Below are 15,764 nucleotides of genomic sequence, written 5' to 3'. Positions count from 1 at the left end.
GTGGAGGGGGGAATAGTTGCTGTGGCCCATTTGTGTAATTGCTAAGATGGAGGATGTGCAAGTGTCAGCCTGTCAGAGGAAGGAGTAAAAACTTGGAGGGGAAGGGGCAATGGCAGAACTGGAGGCTATGCATTACCAGGCAGTCCTGAAGTTTTTTGCAACGGAAGCCAAAATATCACTTGGCTCCGTATACAATGGGAGAGCTCTGAGACAATTAGCAGGTTGCCACACACACGGATATCTCTGTAGGCATTAAAAAAATAAAGAAGTACAACGTATTTGTCATAAAATATAGTATTTGGTGTCAAGATTTAGGAGAATGAAGAAGAAGATGGCCAGTGCTTGTTTTAGGTTTGACGACACTCAATTATTTACAGAACCATCTTCCTGCCCCCCTTACTCCCAAGGGTGGGATTTTTTCCTGTCCTGCTTTCAAAAAGCCCTAGTCTATAGAACAGGTCTCAGATCACATGATGATGTCTTGGAAAACTAACTTAAACCTCCATTCTCTGTGCCAGGGAAGCAAGGCTCTTGCAGCCAGTTTCAGGAGCCCTAGCCCAGCTCCCCACGGCTGCTCTGCTCCCTGCAAGGCCCAGTGTGTCATCCAATATGCTCAGCTCTCCACTCTCTGGCTGAAGGCTGGACTCGGATGGTTGCTTTCCAACCCCCTGCTGTCTGGCTCCATGGAGAAGCAGAGGGAGCATGCGTTGTAATCCAATTACCTCCTCCCCATGGGGAAAGGAGAGGAGGGAAGAGGCAAGTCGGAAGACACAAAACAAAAGGTTGAGCAACTGCCTCCAGCAAAATAGGGAATTCCACGAGGGAATGCTGAATTTGGTGGCACCCTGACAAAATGCCAGATTATGTAGCCATTGCCTTGCTGAGTGTAGGGGCCCTGAGCCTGTGGGATCAGGATTATGATTAATTGGATCGGTTCATGCAAGTAAGAGGCACTATTTCAGATTCTCATTTGAGTTGAGCACATGATAGTGCAATGGATTACACCATGTATATTTTAAGTTATTCTTCAAAACTAAAAGGATTGTTTGTTTGTTTTCCCCTCTGAACAAAACTGTAAATTCCATGTCTATGAAATACACGGAGCTTTTTTAACAAATTGCTGCTGCATATAAACTACTGCCACTCTTCTAATGGATTATTGATGATACAGAATAGCACGCTTAATTAGGCTGGCCACTTTACTGAGGCCATCTGTCAGTGAATCATATCTTGTCTAATTTTAAAATCCTTACCTCATTAACCTCTTTCTCCTCCCCTCTCTCTCCCTGTATATATTTCATATATATATATATTTACCATGCTAGTGTATCTCTTTAGCATTAGATGAAATTTACTGATAGGTCAGACAGTGGTCCAGCTGGAGCCAGCTGCAATGCAATGCTTCTCATACTGGACCAGAAATCTCACACTGTGCAAAGCTGTGATGCAGTAGAAACTCACACTGCTGGGTCCAGTTTGTCTGAAGAGTGTTACTGTGTCAATGCTGTAACCACAGGCTTTGAGCCCCATGAGGTATAGTCCCTTCTGCAGCTAGTGTAAAGCCAGCATGAATTTCATATTGTGTGGCATGACTAATATGTCAGAAATGTTCTGATCCACATCGAATTAGGTGGAGGAGCCAGGGATGACCCTGCTTTTACTTCAGTGGCTACTAAGACGAACTGCTGCAACTGCTGTGGGTTCTCAAACACTCTGTGAGAAGTCACTTGCCGTCTTATCCAGTGGAAAAAAGAGTTCACGACTTTTCAGAAGTACCTTCCCCAAAGTAGGAGGCAGTGTCATGTCAGAGGCTGGCCTTCAGCATGCATTAGGTTGAACTGTTTTATAATGAGGCTCTTTTCATTACTGCAAAAGCATGTAAGCTGCAGCTGTACCTGAGGGAAGATGGTAGCAGGATCATTTCCCTGGTTTCACTTAGAAACCTTGGATGAGGAATCCTTAAACTAAGGCAGGGAGATGCCCATTGCTAAAGTACAGTAGTTTCGTAAAGTGATAAAAGGTATTAATTATTCTTTGCCAAGTCCCTGAGCAATCCTAGAGTTATCTCCCTAATGGAAGGCCTCTTTCCCTTTATCTCACTGCACAGTTTCCACAATCTATTGTATTCACTTTTTTTCATGATTCATGGTGTTTTATCTTCAGGAGCAAAAGCAAGGCAGTTCTGGGATCTCCACTGATGAGACTGGTTCTTCTGGTAACCTGCCAAAGCCTGTAGTTACCAGGTTTCAGAAGGCAGTGAAAATCATGGTCGTTTATACCAGTCTTTAAATAAACACTAAAGCAACCTCTAGAGTTTATTAATTTAAGGTAGTTGCCTAAGTTTGAGCCCTACTTTTATATCTGTTCTAATTACTATTCTGTATTTTAAAGGTGTTGTGAGATGTTATTCTTTCTCCCATACCTTCCCTTGTTCCCCCATCGATACTCATGTTTTGTCCATCCCAGCTTCCATTGTTTCATTTCTTTTCTCTCCCCTTTTCCCAAGTTTCCAGCATAGCCTGGAAGGGCAGCTGCAACTGCCTTGGTGTATTACAAGTATGGCACAAACTCAGCCAGCTGTTTAGCAGGATTTGCTGGGCAAAGATGCATAGGAGCAGCAGCACGGCACAGAAAGCATGGATGTGATAAAATACGATAGAAATGCAGAGAGTAGCTTGTATACTTGAAATGTGTTTCTGTTATAACACTGTCTCCTGTTTCCTTGCTGATATGTTCCCCTGCTCTTAGTGCCCTCCCATCTTTCTTCTTCAGTCTCTTTCCTTTTCTTCTCACTGTTCCCTTTTGCTCTTTTTCCCACAGCATATCCCCAGTCTGCATCTTTGCAGGATATCTCAAACCCTATGTCCTTTTTGCACATCTCCTAGAGCTGCTGTGTGTGGAAAGCAACAAACACTTGGAATTCACATGCAGCCCGTCACCCCAAGCACCTGGTGCCAAAGCAAATGTCTGGTTAAAAAACTAAGCTAGGCTTTGTAGTGGTGAGTGCTAACAGAATAATACACAATGGGTTAAAAGCTGTTGGATGGCTGACTGGGGCTTGTCAGCAGCACCTAGGGCACCTCTGTACTCCCTGGTCTGCCATGCCATCCCCTTTATTACTTATGTCACACTGAAAGGGCAGGTTCTTACCTGCCAGCCTGGGGACAAGGAGAGGTGCTAGCTTTTCTTCCTGCAGTCTGGGCTTTCAGAGGGTGCCTTTTATTAATTGTTTGATAAAAATCTATTTTCCCCATATACTGTCTGATTTTTTTTCCTTGTCATAAGGGGAAATATACATTCTTCACTCCTTTTGTCAGACATGCTCAGTTTTTCAGACCACTTCTATTATCAAGATTATTACTGAAAATAGATGAATAATCTGATAATCACAGCAGGATTTCTAGGAATTTTAGATATACAAAACATCTCTCAATTTGTCTCTACAAGACTATTTCACAAGCTGATCAGAAAGCAGGCTCTGCTCTTCAGACTGTTTTTTTTTTTCTTAATTAGCCTGAGATTCAGACAAATAAAATCAATGAGCTGAAGTCTGACACACTGATTTATTTTCAGGAGCAAGGTCTCACTCTGTAATATCGTCTGAGACCGTATTCCTCCTTAGTCTAATTTGCTGAATTCCAGACAGAGGTCATATAAAAACAGTCACACATACAAAAAGATGTTTTTCCTTCAACCCATCATTCTTAATTACAACATCCTTGAACCATCCTTTTTCTCCTTAATATTTACACCAATCTAATGTTTGTGCACTGTTATCATCTCTCCTCAGTTTCATAGTCCAGCTCCCCATGACTACCTCCCCTAATCTTTGTGGCAGGGAGGAGTGGTGGTGATTGCAATTGTTGTGTATCCACTGGCAGCCTGACAGATGCTCACACAAGACTGCTATCAGCCAGCTCCTCACATTACCTGGCAGCAAACCATCCAGCTCTGAGAGGTTGCTCAGCATATGAGAAACCACCGTGGCAGCCCCAGATGGTCTCAGGCTGGATTCCTTTGCTCCCACCTTCCCTCCTGCTCTCCATTCAGCAGTTTTACAGCTAGTTTTACAACTGTCTTGCCCCAGTTGCATGCATGCAATTGCATAGTGGGATGGGTCAGAGAACTCATCTGGCTGAAAAACAGTGTGAAAAAAGGACACTTGGTGCAAAGGGAGGGGGTAGGCAAAGTGCCCAGCAGTGTAAGCTGAGGAAGAAGGCGTACTGGCCAGAGGGGCTCAGTCTCTGCTTAAAGCTACCTTATGGCAGGCTGCCCTTCTCCTTCTGTGTGAAACATTCCTCAGTACCAGCCCATGTGGAGGGGACAAATTTACCCATCCATTTAATGATTTAAAGGTGGAAGGAGAATGTCACTTCTACAGTAGGATATATAATTACTTTTTAGTTTCTTGATAGACATAGTGCAAGTAGATACTGTTTAAACTACAGGAAAAGCTCTTAGAGACAAGGTCCACACAGAGGACAGAGAGCTCTTTTTCCATGGAGCGACTGTTCTGCATGCATCTTGGTCTGTAGAAAGCAGCTATGTACCTGTTTAGAGAGGAGATGTTTAGGAGTTTCCATTCACTTATAGCAGGACAGGCTTAGCTATAGTGCCTCTGATCTGCATGTTCCTACCAGAAAAATTGTCTTGGACGAAACACTGTACTATTGCTTTCTACATCTCAATAGGCGGGGGATATTCTTCTAACAGTGAATGAGATCTGTCTCAGTTTTGTCAGACTGGGTCAATTGTGGCTAAGAAAAGATGACAGCTCCCCCAAAATCCCCATTTCTCCAGGTTGTATAACAACTTCTTAAAACACTAGCTTAATTTCTAATGGCTTGAAGTGAGCACATATCGAGACCATTAATAATATGAGGATGTCCAAGAAAAACTGGGAGAAAAGCATTAGGAAAAAAACTCTTACAACCTCCCAAGGAATCTAATCATGATAGGGTGAGAAAAGAATGTGGCCGTGGATTGATGGATGATGTGCAGATATTTTTTGTTAGAGACTTATGAAACAAGTAGAAAGTCCAGATGTTTCAGAGACACTAAATAGTTCAATATTTCTGAAACGGGTGTTGTCAAGGGAAATAGTTAACACTGAGATGCCCAAATAGGATATATCTTCCACTTGGCTTTATTAGTTGGTCTAACTGAGGTTTTCTATAAAGAAAAGATTTTGAGCTTTAGCAGAGCAACTCTCTTCAGTTTATTTCAACTAACCACATCAGATTGCCAGTTGTAACAAAACTGAATGTGAGTATAGGACCTGACTGCTGCTCTATGTAACTGGGGGAGAGGTGGTAATGGGGTGATTGTGGGATGGTGAAACCTTCAGTTCAGTTTTATCCGTACTGCAGAATCCTGGAGAATGGACATTTCACTCAAAGTAATTGAAATTGCTCTATACACACTCATTTCTGACTTAAAAGATAACTATTTTTTACCCCCTCAACTCTTCAGAGATTTGCACCTAGTCAATTCAGTTTGGAAACTACAGATGTTCTTCTGCACTTCTGCCTTCCCCATCTTCTGTTTTCCATTGGCAACAGCTCTGTTGCTTTTTCTATTGTTACATATCTTCAGCCTAGAAGACGCTCTAGATCACTGACCCAGTTGTCTAAGTACTTTAGGGAGCTTTCTCAGAAGACAAAAAAATTCCTTTAATTTGTGATTGGCTTTGCTAATCAATAGCAGTTCTTCAACACTGTGACAACCCCTAAGTCAGCCTCAGCTTTGCAATAGATTTGCCTTGACATTTTATTTTGGTGAATTTTCAAAGGAAGATCAAATCTTGCTTCTAGGCTTTGTTCCAGTCAACCCAGTGGCTTCCCTAGTAGCAGCACACCTGGCAGAGTCTTCTGCAGTCTGCATAAAGTTTTCTCCATCACCGCTGGGGCTTGGCTGCTGGTTCGCTGCTCCTCTCAGCAGGCTGTCCTTGAGCAACAGTCTTCCCTCTTGGTGCCAGGATTTTAATCTGCAGTCTCTGGGCTGCCCTTCCACCAGCTCTGCAGGGATAGAGGAACAACTCTGCCTTCCAGAAAGTACGTGGTGTCCTTCACAGATGTTCATAAGGATCTTTTAAAAACTTTCTACCACTTAATCTCTTGTAACTTATTCTTGACCTGATGGGCACTGGGTATTTTCCCTTTCTGATATTTCTGGAAGAAAGGTTTTCTGACCCAACCATTATTACACATTTTCATAACCTTCCTTCATAACTGCATTAGTGAAGGGTCTCCCACTGGCTTGGAAGATGCACATATACTCCTTCCCTTGGAAATAAAAAAATCAGTGAGCTGTTAACATTCCTTTCTCCATCACTTTGCAGGGTTTGTGCTCATATAGCTGGTGCCTTACCAGCACCCACCTGTAAGAGGCTATTACGCCTGTTCGCTACAGCATTATCCCTACCCACATTCACATCACAAGGAATTGCAATTGCTTAAGGTAAAGACCCTATATACTGCAAGTCTGTCAGGCAATAGCTTCCCTTCTGGTAAATGCCTTTCTGCAAAGAATCTGAAGTCATTTATGAACACAAAGCAAACCATTTTCATACCAGCTGAGGTAGACTGGCAGGTTTTATTTTGTTGCTTGCTGTCCTCTCTACAGGGGAAATATGGTCAGAAATAGAATTTAATTTAAATTTTAGTATTCCTACCTATTGTACAAAATCTTCCAATATTTCCTGATGGCAATTCTGAAAAAAAAAACCAACTTGTATTGTAGATAGCATTTGCTTTGGACCCAAGGGGTGATGTATGCATGTTTAGAGGTGTGTGTGCATAAAGACACATGCCTCTTGCTTTGTGTATAGAAAATGTTATTCCTCAGCACCTGAGAGCACCAAGAGCATTAGTAATATAGAAAGTAGAACAAAGAAAAATATCTAGTTTCTAAGTGTGACCAGTTTATGCAAGATGTAATCATTGTTGGGACCACTAAAAATTGCATGACCAGCAATGATTTATTAGTAGTGCAGAATCCAGGGAAATACTCCCCTCTAAATTATTATTTCGCTGGCTCTAAGCATTCAATAAATTCCCAGCTTGAGCCAGGGAATTTATTTTGTCCTCTTCTCTATATTTGTCTGTGGTTTGCATTATCATTCACTAAATATATTTGGACATAGCACTACCTTTCTTGATCTGCAGATTCGAAAACTTTTGTGACTCCCCCTTCGACCCTCTTCCCTTTTAGGAGTTTCAGAAATAAATCAGTAACTAGCACTCATATAATGAACTGTGCTCTTTTTTTGGTGTTATATAATAGCTATATAACTTTTAAATAAGAAGAGCAGAGTAACACAAATGATATAAAAACTCACTAGGCTGAAAGGCTTGAAATGTATCATTTTCATGTTTACACTGCAAAATTTCTCCTTTTAGAAACTTTGTAAAAGTAGATCAGAAAACATATATTATTTTGTCTGAAAAAAAAAACCACCACACTCCTATCACCAATTATTTTTATTAACAACTTAAATATTTTATGGAAGTCTCTTTTTGCACTAATTTCTGCCATTTTCAAGAAAATAGAGGAAGAAGTATTTGTCATCAAGTGCCAAAATGAATCAGTAAAGTTACCTGGGTCTGAAATGAACCAGACCAAAAAGTATCTCATGTTGCCTAATAACTACATGCTAAAGATGATTAAGCCATTGCTAGCAGGATTGGTCAAAATCACATTTATTTGTCTTGGCTGTGAGTTTGCTGACAATGTTACCAAATACAGGGGGGTTGGGGAATCTGCTGTTTCCCACTTTGAGAAGAAAAGGGGGGCAGATTTGGCTTTCAGAGACTCAGTTCACACAGGTAACCACCAGTGTTTCATGATGGATTTTGAGGAGTTCCTGCTAATAAAGAGATATGCTCCACTATTGCTGTAACACCAATTAAGGAAAAGAAACAGCACACAAATTTCCAAAATTCAGTGAATTTGTGTTTCATTGCTAAAAACAAAGAAGAAAGATGCATTGTATATGGCCTAGACATGGGTAGTTTTTTCATCCAAATCAGGAAGAAGCAGAAAATATATGCTACAGCATGGGTGGGATGGGTCATCTAAAACAGCAGACAAAGATATATCATTTGAGCCAAGAAATCATAAATTGGGCCTTCTGGTTTTGTTTTGAATTTTTCAGACACGCTGGTCTGGACATTACTGGCTTTGTAGCCATGACAAGGCTGGTGTTTGACTCTTACTCTTCTTTTTTTTTTTTTTGCTAAGATGCTAGACAAGTTCATCTTTTGAAAATTAGCACATGTGATTAAATACACAATGATAAAAGCACTTATATTATTTCCATAAATTCCCCTGACAGCCATTTGAATGCAAATTGAGCAGAAAGAAACCCTGTTTAAACGAATTAATAAGGAAAGGCGGCAGGGAGATGTGGAGGGATAAATGGGACTGAATACAGACAGAGTAGATACAACCTCTTGAAAATTAAGTTGGCTCATATTAAATATTATTGAAGAAGGCTTTTTAAACATCATTATTTAGGGTCAGAGGCCTCTTCAGTTCATTTATCCAGCTTGAGTGCACTGATACAGTCAAGATAGTGGAACATGCTTCATCTATTTCAATACTGCAAACCAGGTATTACCTGTTATGTGTTGGCTTTCTTTCCTTTTGTCTCCATGAACAAAAGAAACAACAATCTCTTCACTGAAATGATAACAGCACAAAACTGAAATGATACAGCACAAAAATTGTGTCATAAGTTTAGAATCTAAAGCAAACATATCTCCTTTCAATGAGGCTCTTTGGTTGTGCTTGCTGCCCTGGTGTGTGCAGGTTGTAGGAGATAGATACCTGTTAGAAGACTTACAATAAAGCTACACTTAATCAGTCAACTAGTTTATTTTATATTGAAACTGAGAAGTAAGATGAAAGTTTTTAAAACTTTGGAATGTGGTAGATTATTTAGATTGGGTTTCTCTGAGAAAGGGATACACTACTCAGTGCTAACATTGCTTTCAAGTACTGTTCCTCTACACTGCTGTAGCGAAACTGAAGCTATGGCAGTGGTACTAACTCTAGAGTCTGAAGATGAAGAGCAGGGAGGGTAGGGAGAACGGTAGGGCAGAAATACACTTCTCCCTGTAAGCCCACTACTAAAAAAATGAGAAGGAACCTGCAGGTTCACCTAGGTGTTAGTCATCCCTGTGTTGGATGTATTGGAAAGGATTAGGGAAAATAAAATGGATGGAAACTAATCTTGTGTGAGGTAGTATGGAGAATACAACTCCAGAAGGAAACCAGAAAGGAACTAGGCATATCTCACTACATGTTCGTAAATCCAGCATCTGCTGAATACATCTGTATGCAGTCCTTTCACATCATGAAACCCAGAAGGTAGATACAGACATAATGAAAAAACAAGCATGGGTTGCAAGAAGTGGCACTGATGATTCACTGTGTGGTATTACCACTACTCAATTGCTATTCAGCTCTGGTGAGTCAGGGATAACTGTACAGATGGATATATCGTGTTCAGAAGAGATACAAAGTTTTCATTTTAAAATGAGTTACTTAATCTTAAATAACTTCCTTTTTTAAGAAAATTTTAATCCCTATCACTATTTTTTCACTAAAACAAACTTAACAAAGTTCAAAATATTTGAGGCTGAAATAGCTACATGAACCCATTTGGTTTAAACAGAATCAGTTTGAACTTTCAGAATCACAGAACACAGTTCCATAACTCAGCCTATAAGCAAATCCGAACTTCATATTGCCTGAAAATTAGAAATGAATTGATTTCAATTATAGGAAAGAAATTAATAATACATTTAAATAACAGCATGAACTGTCCATAAATCTGAGATAGTTGGTAGTATAATTTAATCCAATAGCGATTGCTTGAAATATGTAATAGAAGAGATTCTAAATTGTGAACAGATATCCTTTCTTTGTGGCTGACTGGGTTTGAGTTCACATTGTTCAAAAGATATATGTGGGTGTTCAGCTACAGGTGAAAGAAATGAACTATATTCAACAGATCCTTTCTTGCATGCAACACATCAAAAAGACACAGCCAAAATCTATAAACTGCTTAGGCAAAAGACGCTTCAAAATTAGTCTTTCATGAAAGCCATTGTTCAATCATCTTCTTAATATGAACCAAGATGCAAGTATATAATTCCTATATCAGGTATTAGACTATTGTGCACACACTACCTCCATAAAATGATAGTACTGCAGTGCAAAACTCAGCTTTTATCCCAAAGGATTCTCTGTCAAAACTAAAATCCAAGACAGGCTGGGTCTGCCTTTTCTCCTCTGAAACAGCTGCAGAAAGGAGTCATAACTGCTCTGTAGGTACATCAGGACTTCATTCTGGTTACGAATAATGAAATCAAGCCCCGTGTTTCCAGACAAATTTGGTTGGGTTACTAAAGTGAAAGTGCCTTGGGAAGCTTAATGTGAAAGGATTACAACCTTGCTTTGCTGGTCTTTGGAAGGCCTTAGTCACACAGGGAAAGCACCACAGTGAGGGCCTACGTTTTGAACAACAGCTTTGCTTCCGAGTCCAGATGATCTCCCAGTCAAAACCACTTCATATTTGATCTTCCTTTCTGCAAAATGGAAGTGAAAAAGCCCTCACTTTTGTAAAAGATGTTGTGAAGCTTGAGTCTGTGGGCTTGTAAAGCTATATGGATAACAAAGGAGAAAGAATGTAAGAGAATAACGATGATAAATCAGGATGTTCCAATAACACAAAACTATAGCCATAGTTTTGTGCTGTTAATTGAAAATCTATTGATTAAATATTGATGTGAGAGAAAGAATTGATAGAAATAGATTAAATATCATGTATCAGATAAAACATCCTCCCTAGAGAGCTAACAGCTAGTACTGTCCAGGCAGACATTCAAGGGCACTCCATAAAACCTAGATAAACATGGGAAAATATTGACACAGCTTCATCTATTTTAACTGTTCTGTGTGGATGGCAAGGTAGTTTAGCAACAGGTCATGTAGCAGTCACTGTCTAAAAACATGCATACTTCAAACTGTTACATATACCTATAGACAACTGTTCATGTGATGATGGCCTGAATGTCAGCAATCCAAGGGGTTTCGCCTCATATCAGACAGGCAATGGAAGGCTTCAAACATAACTGGTAGCCTTGAAAGACAACACTACTTACTTAAGATTCCCAACACTAAGTTGTATGTCAAATTCCAAACCCTGCCCTATTTCCCAGCAAGATTTCAATTGCTTGAACGGAGGAGAGGGAATTGAGTTAAATAGCCAATTAAGATAACACTACAGAGAATGATTTTGAGATGTTGTCTGGAAGTGGTCTGATCAGAGCTATGGGCATTGTTCCACGTTGTTAAAGGAGCTAAGCTGTGATGTTGGTTCACCTTTGTGCTGAACTGCACCACAGATGCCACCTTCTATTGAGAAATGTTGTCTGCAGCCACTGAGGGGCTCAGTGCACAAGGCATTCCCAGGCCTCACAGCTAGTAGGGTTAGGGTTGTAAGAAAAGGAGGTATCATCCTTTGAATGCTAGGGCCTTTTTTAGGCTCTTAAAGATCAAGAGCTGAAGGAGGAAATTAATGAAAGTTTACTGGGCTTTTGTGGTTTTAGTTGAATAGGTAAGATGAGGATCACTGTTCTGAAGTAGTCAAAGATTCTGGGCAGGCACTAGACCTACCTGCTCAGAGAACCTCACAATGGCCTTGAGATGAAAAAAAAACAAAGTAAACCTGCCTGCCCTGGGGAAATGAGGCAAGCAGAATGATCTGGCCAGCCAGAGAGAAGAAATTCACTTCTAGGTAATTAGAGAAGGGAGCCCAGAGAACACCACGACCAAGGATCAGGGGGTTGTCTTGCAAGTACTTTAAAAAGAAACTAATTCTCTGTTTCTGAAATACATTTGTCCTAAGCAAGGAAAGGTGATACCCATGATCCCCTCTGGTCAGCTTGAGCAGAGCTGCCAAGGTCACCCAGCATTTGGTCACTGCTATGGAAAGTCACCTTGCTCCAAATATTTCAGGTTTGGTTTTTCATCTACTGAAGACTTTTCTTCCTGTGGAGATCCATTCCATGATGTGGAAATGCTGCAGACATGAAGAGAATTCACAGATGGGGGGGAAAAGGTGTAATCCCAAAGTTTTGTGAGACCATCATCACCACGGTCCCCATAACTGAAAAACAAAAGCTGTAAGTCCCCATAAGCGGGTTGATCAACTGCTTTAGCATGAAGATGACACTGAAAACATCAATGTATTATTTTTTATTGTTTTTCAGACAATATTTTCTCCAATTGCCATTTTGAGCATGCATATCTATCTTCCCTACAGCACTCTTTAATCAAGTTACTTTGGTAATCTTTTTCCCTCTGAATTTCCTATACTTTTTAGCTTAAGAAACGGAATCTGATATACTGTGGTATTGAAGTAACCACAGAATACAGACATGCAGAAGAGACACTGCTCAGTAAGAGCAAGTAATTTCCTCAGATGAGGAAAATCCCCAGCAATTCTGAAGGAAAAATCAATATTGTAACTTTTTATGTATTCCAGACATAACGTCCCATAAATACTTATGAAAAGAGCTACTTTATAAAATGCATATAGAGAATATTTTTCCTTTGTTCTATAACCACAGATAGGGCTAAACTTTCCACATAGGAAACTCTAAAATGGGGAAAATATGATGGCATTCACCTTACCATATGGAGGCCTACATATCTCAGTATAGTGGTGGTGTCCAACATGCTTATCTGCACTCCCACTTGATTTTACATCTGCCTAGCTACCCAGGAGAACAATGCATCTGGAAAGGTTGAATAGGCCAAGGGAGTTTACATGTATTTTGCAATGTTCTTGAGAAAACTTAACTGGAGGGAGGTCAACATGTTTTTTTTTTCCTTGCATCTCTTTGCATTAAATAAAAACACATTGTATATTTTTTGAACATCCTGAGATCTGTTTTCTTTCACTAGGAACACAGAAACGTATTTGAAAGTGTTTGCTTTTGAGAACCTTCTATGCAAGGGGAATGCTTGAGAGGGCGTAATATGAAAGCTAGTACTGAGCAACAGATGTAGATAAAAAGAAAAAAACAGGTTTCTGATGGAACAGATTACAGCAGAAAATGCTTTCTGAACAAGTTTGTACAGTTGCAATAAAAAAATTAGCATCTTTGGTATTTATGGGAGTGATCCTCGGTATCCTGTGACTGAAAACATGGGAATAGTTCAAAGCTGTGTGAGGAGCATTTCAGACTGGATAGCAGGAAACATTTCTTTACTCAGAGGGAAATCAATCACTGGAACAGGCTTCCTAGAAAGGTGGCTGGTGCTTCGAGCCTGTCGTTGTTTAAGAGGCATTTGGACAATGCCCTTAATAACAGGCTTTAACTTTTGGTCAGCCCTGATATAGTCAGGCAGTTGGACTAGATGATTGTTATGGGTTCCTTCCAAATGAACCATAATATTCTAGTCTATCTATGAAAAAAATCCCAGTCAGGGCAAAATTAGCAAGGAATAAAGCAAGTAAAACATTCTAAAATATTGATTAAAAAAAAAAGAGAAAAATATTTCTGTATTCTTTGAAAACCAAATACTAAGTAAATATGTATTCATAATCATCAGTGAATTTCAGAAGCCTAGGCTATTCTCTTTATTATTAGGGTACTAACCAATGGAGTTGTCAGAAATAAAGAATTGATTATTTGTTGAGAAATTTGATTACTTGCATTGTGACTAAGACCAGTTTAATAGCTGTGAGAACTGAATAGATCTTTGCAAACCAATGAGTCCACCAGGATTTCTAGAGCAGGATGTTTTACCTGCCAAGTGGTTTCTCTTCATTGCTTGGAAGAGGAGAGCTAGCTTTCCTGCCTCATTATCCTTTCAATTGTTTTCTCAAATTTAAATAGCATACTGCAAAAAGGAAATTATTTCTTCTGCGGCCATGGAAGAAGATACCCAGGTAAAAAGATAGTAATCCTGTATTTGAATACCCAGACATTAACTTCTATATACCTGATTTAACTTTAACTATGGAAATAAACAAATATTTCTGCATCAATCTTGAACCACTCTGAAAGGCAGAACAGTTGTCATAGTTAAGCAGTAAATAAATACTCAGCAACATCCATGACTCCGGTGACTTATACTCTAACCAGTTTCTCTTTTAAAGTTGAAACACGTCTGACATTGAAACACAGAGAACTCTTCAAAATAGTTAAGGAGATGATCTGACATCATGTTCATGTTCTAATTTAGGATGTCTGTTATACTTTTTATTGTTAAAGTTTCTTTTTAAAGTAATACATAGCTTCAAACAGACAGGATTTGCCAGTTTAATGAACAATGCAACATACCTTTATCAGCTTTGATATGATAGAGTTGTAAATGTTGTAAATGTTAAGTCAGGAGAGAAACTTGGTCCTTGCCCTATAATACAGCTGAAAATGCTGATCCACTAAGGTAGACCCATTCAGAACATTCTTCCACTTACAAAAAACAACTGTAAAAGCAGCTTTTTTTTTCCCCCATAAAAAAGAGGAAAATATTGCAGCTTTTCTTCATCTATGGGAATTCAAAGCACTTCATTTAGCATCAAATGACATTATTTTATATTAAATACAACAGCATCCTTCCTTATTTAAATAGCACGTTTCAGGGCTGTGTCAGTGAGTACAACCTAATGATCCAAAGGTTCACTTGCAAGTGATGTGTTTTGCAGATACACTATTCAGCTCCTAGTGATATAAGAAAATTAATTTACACACCAATTACCACTGCGAGGCTTGCTGGGCAGAAACCAGTCCAAACCTAACAAAGGAAAGGGCACTCGTGTTTCCTTCACGTCACTGGAGGCACACTGTTTACAGTGACTTTAGGCATAAAACTAGGAAAAAAATCATCATCCGTCCTAAGTTTCTGACAGTATTTTTGTGACGGAGGAACATTGCCTGCCCCTAGAAACATAAATGTAATCTTCTGTAAAGTAACACAACCATGGCAGCAAAACAGAACACTGCACGTGGCTTCCCATGCCCACAAGCCAGCTCTGTACCACTTAAACCAGCTTTGGAACCTACTGTCTGTCTCACCTTGCTCTTCTGCACAGTGCCAACCACCTGCACCAGAGACCCAACACCCTTCTGGGATGTGACACATAGCACGGCCCCGCAGTAGCCACCTACAGCCCCACTCGCTTGCTCCAAGGGCAGCACTGCCATGCTCCTGCGGCTGAGGCAACCCAGAGTGCCAGGAGTGCAGGGTGGGACAGCGGCTCTTACACCGGGCTCTTCCCTCACAGCAGCAAGAAGGAGGCCTGAGTGGCGCCGGGGGAGGGGGAAAAAGGCCTTGCCCAGGGGAGGGGAGGCCTTCCACATGTCTCCTCTGGCCACCGAGGAGGGGGCTTTGATCTGCCCGGGGGGACAGTGCGCCAAACCGTCCCTCATTCAAATGAATCTGCCAGACAGTTGGGAGACATTCCTCAAAGGGTCACCACCAAAGGGCCGCAAAGGAGGGTGGGTCCGGCCCATGCTCCTTTATAATGTTTCCTTACTGCCTCATCTGTCTGCTGAGCAGGCCTGCTGTGATTTCCCCCCACATCCAGGCTCAATTTGTATGCAAATCCTCCCTCATTTGTTCTTGCTCCCTTCAGAAAGGACAAATTTAGTATAATAACTGTAATTGCTTTAATAACATGAAAAAAAGACACCTTTATGGGACCAACAATCAAAGACTGAAATTGTAACACAGCATGACAG

General features: G+C 40.3%; 1 long non-coding RNA gene across 1 annotated transcript; it reads right to left on the bottom strand.

Moving 5' to 3' along the window:
* Positions 1-4,378: 4,378 nt before the first annotated feature.
* On the bottom strand, positions 4,379-14,858 carry LOC134156346 (uncharacterized). The gene is made up of 4 exons (XR_009961889.1): positions 14,785-14,858; positions 12,009-12,091; positions 10,459-10,595; positions 4,379-6,284 (listed from the first exon to the last, which is right to left on the bottom strand). It is a non-coding gene; the product is annotated as an uncharacterized LOC134156346 (long non-coding RNA).
* Positions 14,859-15,764: the final 906 nt, after the last annotated feature.

The sequence above is a fragment of the Pezoporus occidentalis genome, unplaced genomic scaffold (genome assembly GCF_034315485.1).
Source record: "Pezoporus occidentalis ecotype Australia unplaced genomic scaffold, CSIRO_AGI_Poc_V1 ctg85, whole genome shotgun sequence".
NCBI lineage: Eukaryota > Metazoa > Chordata > Aves > Psittaciformes > Psittacidae > Pezoporus > Pezoporus occidentalis.
Note: the sequence above shows the minus strand (reverse complement) of the source record. Positions and strands in the feature narration are given on the sequence as shown.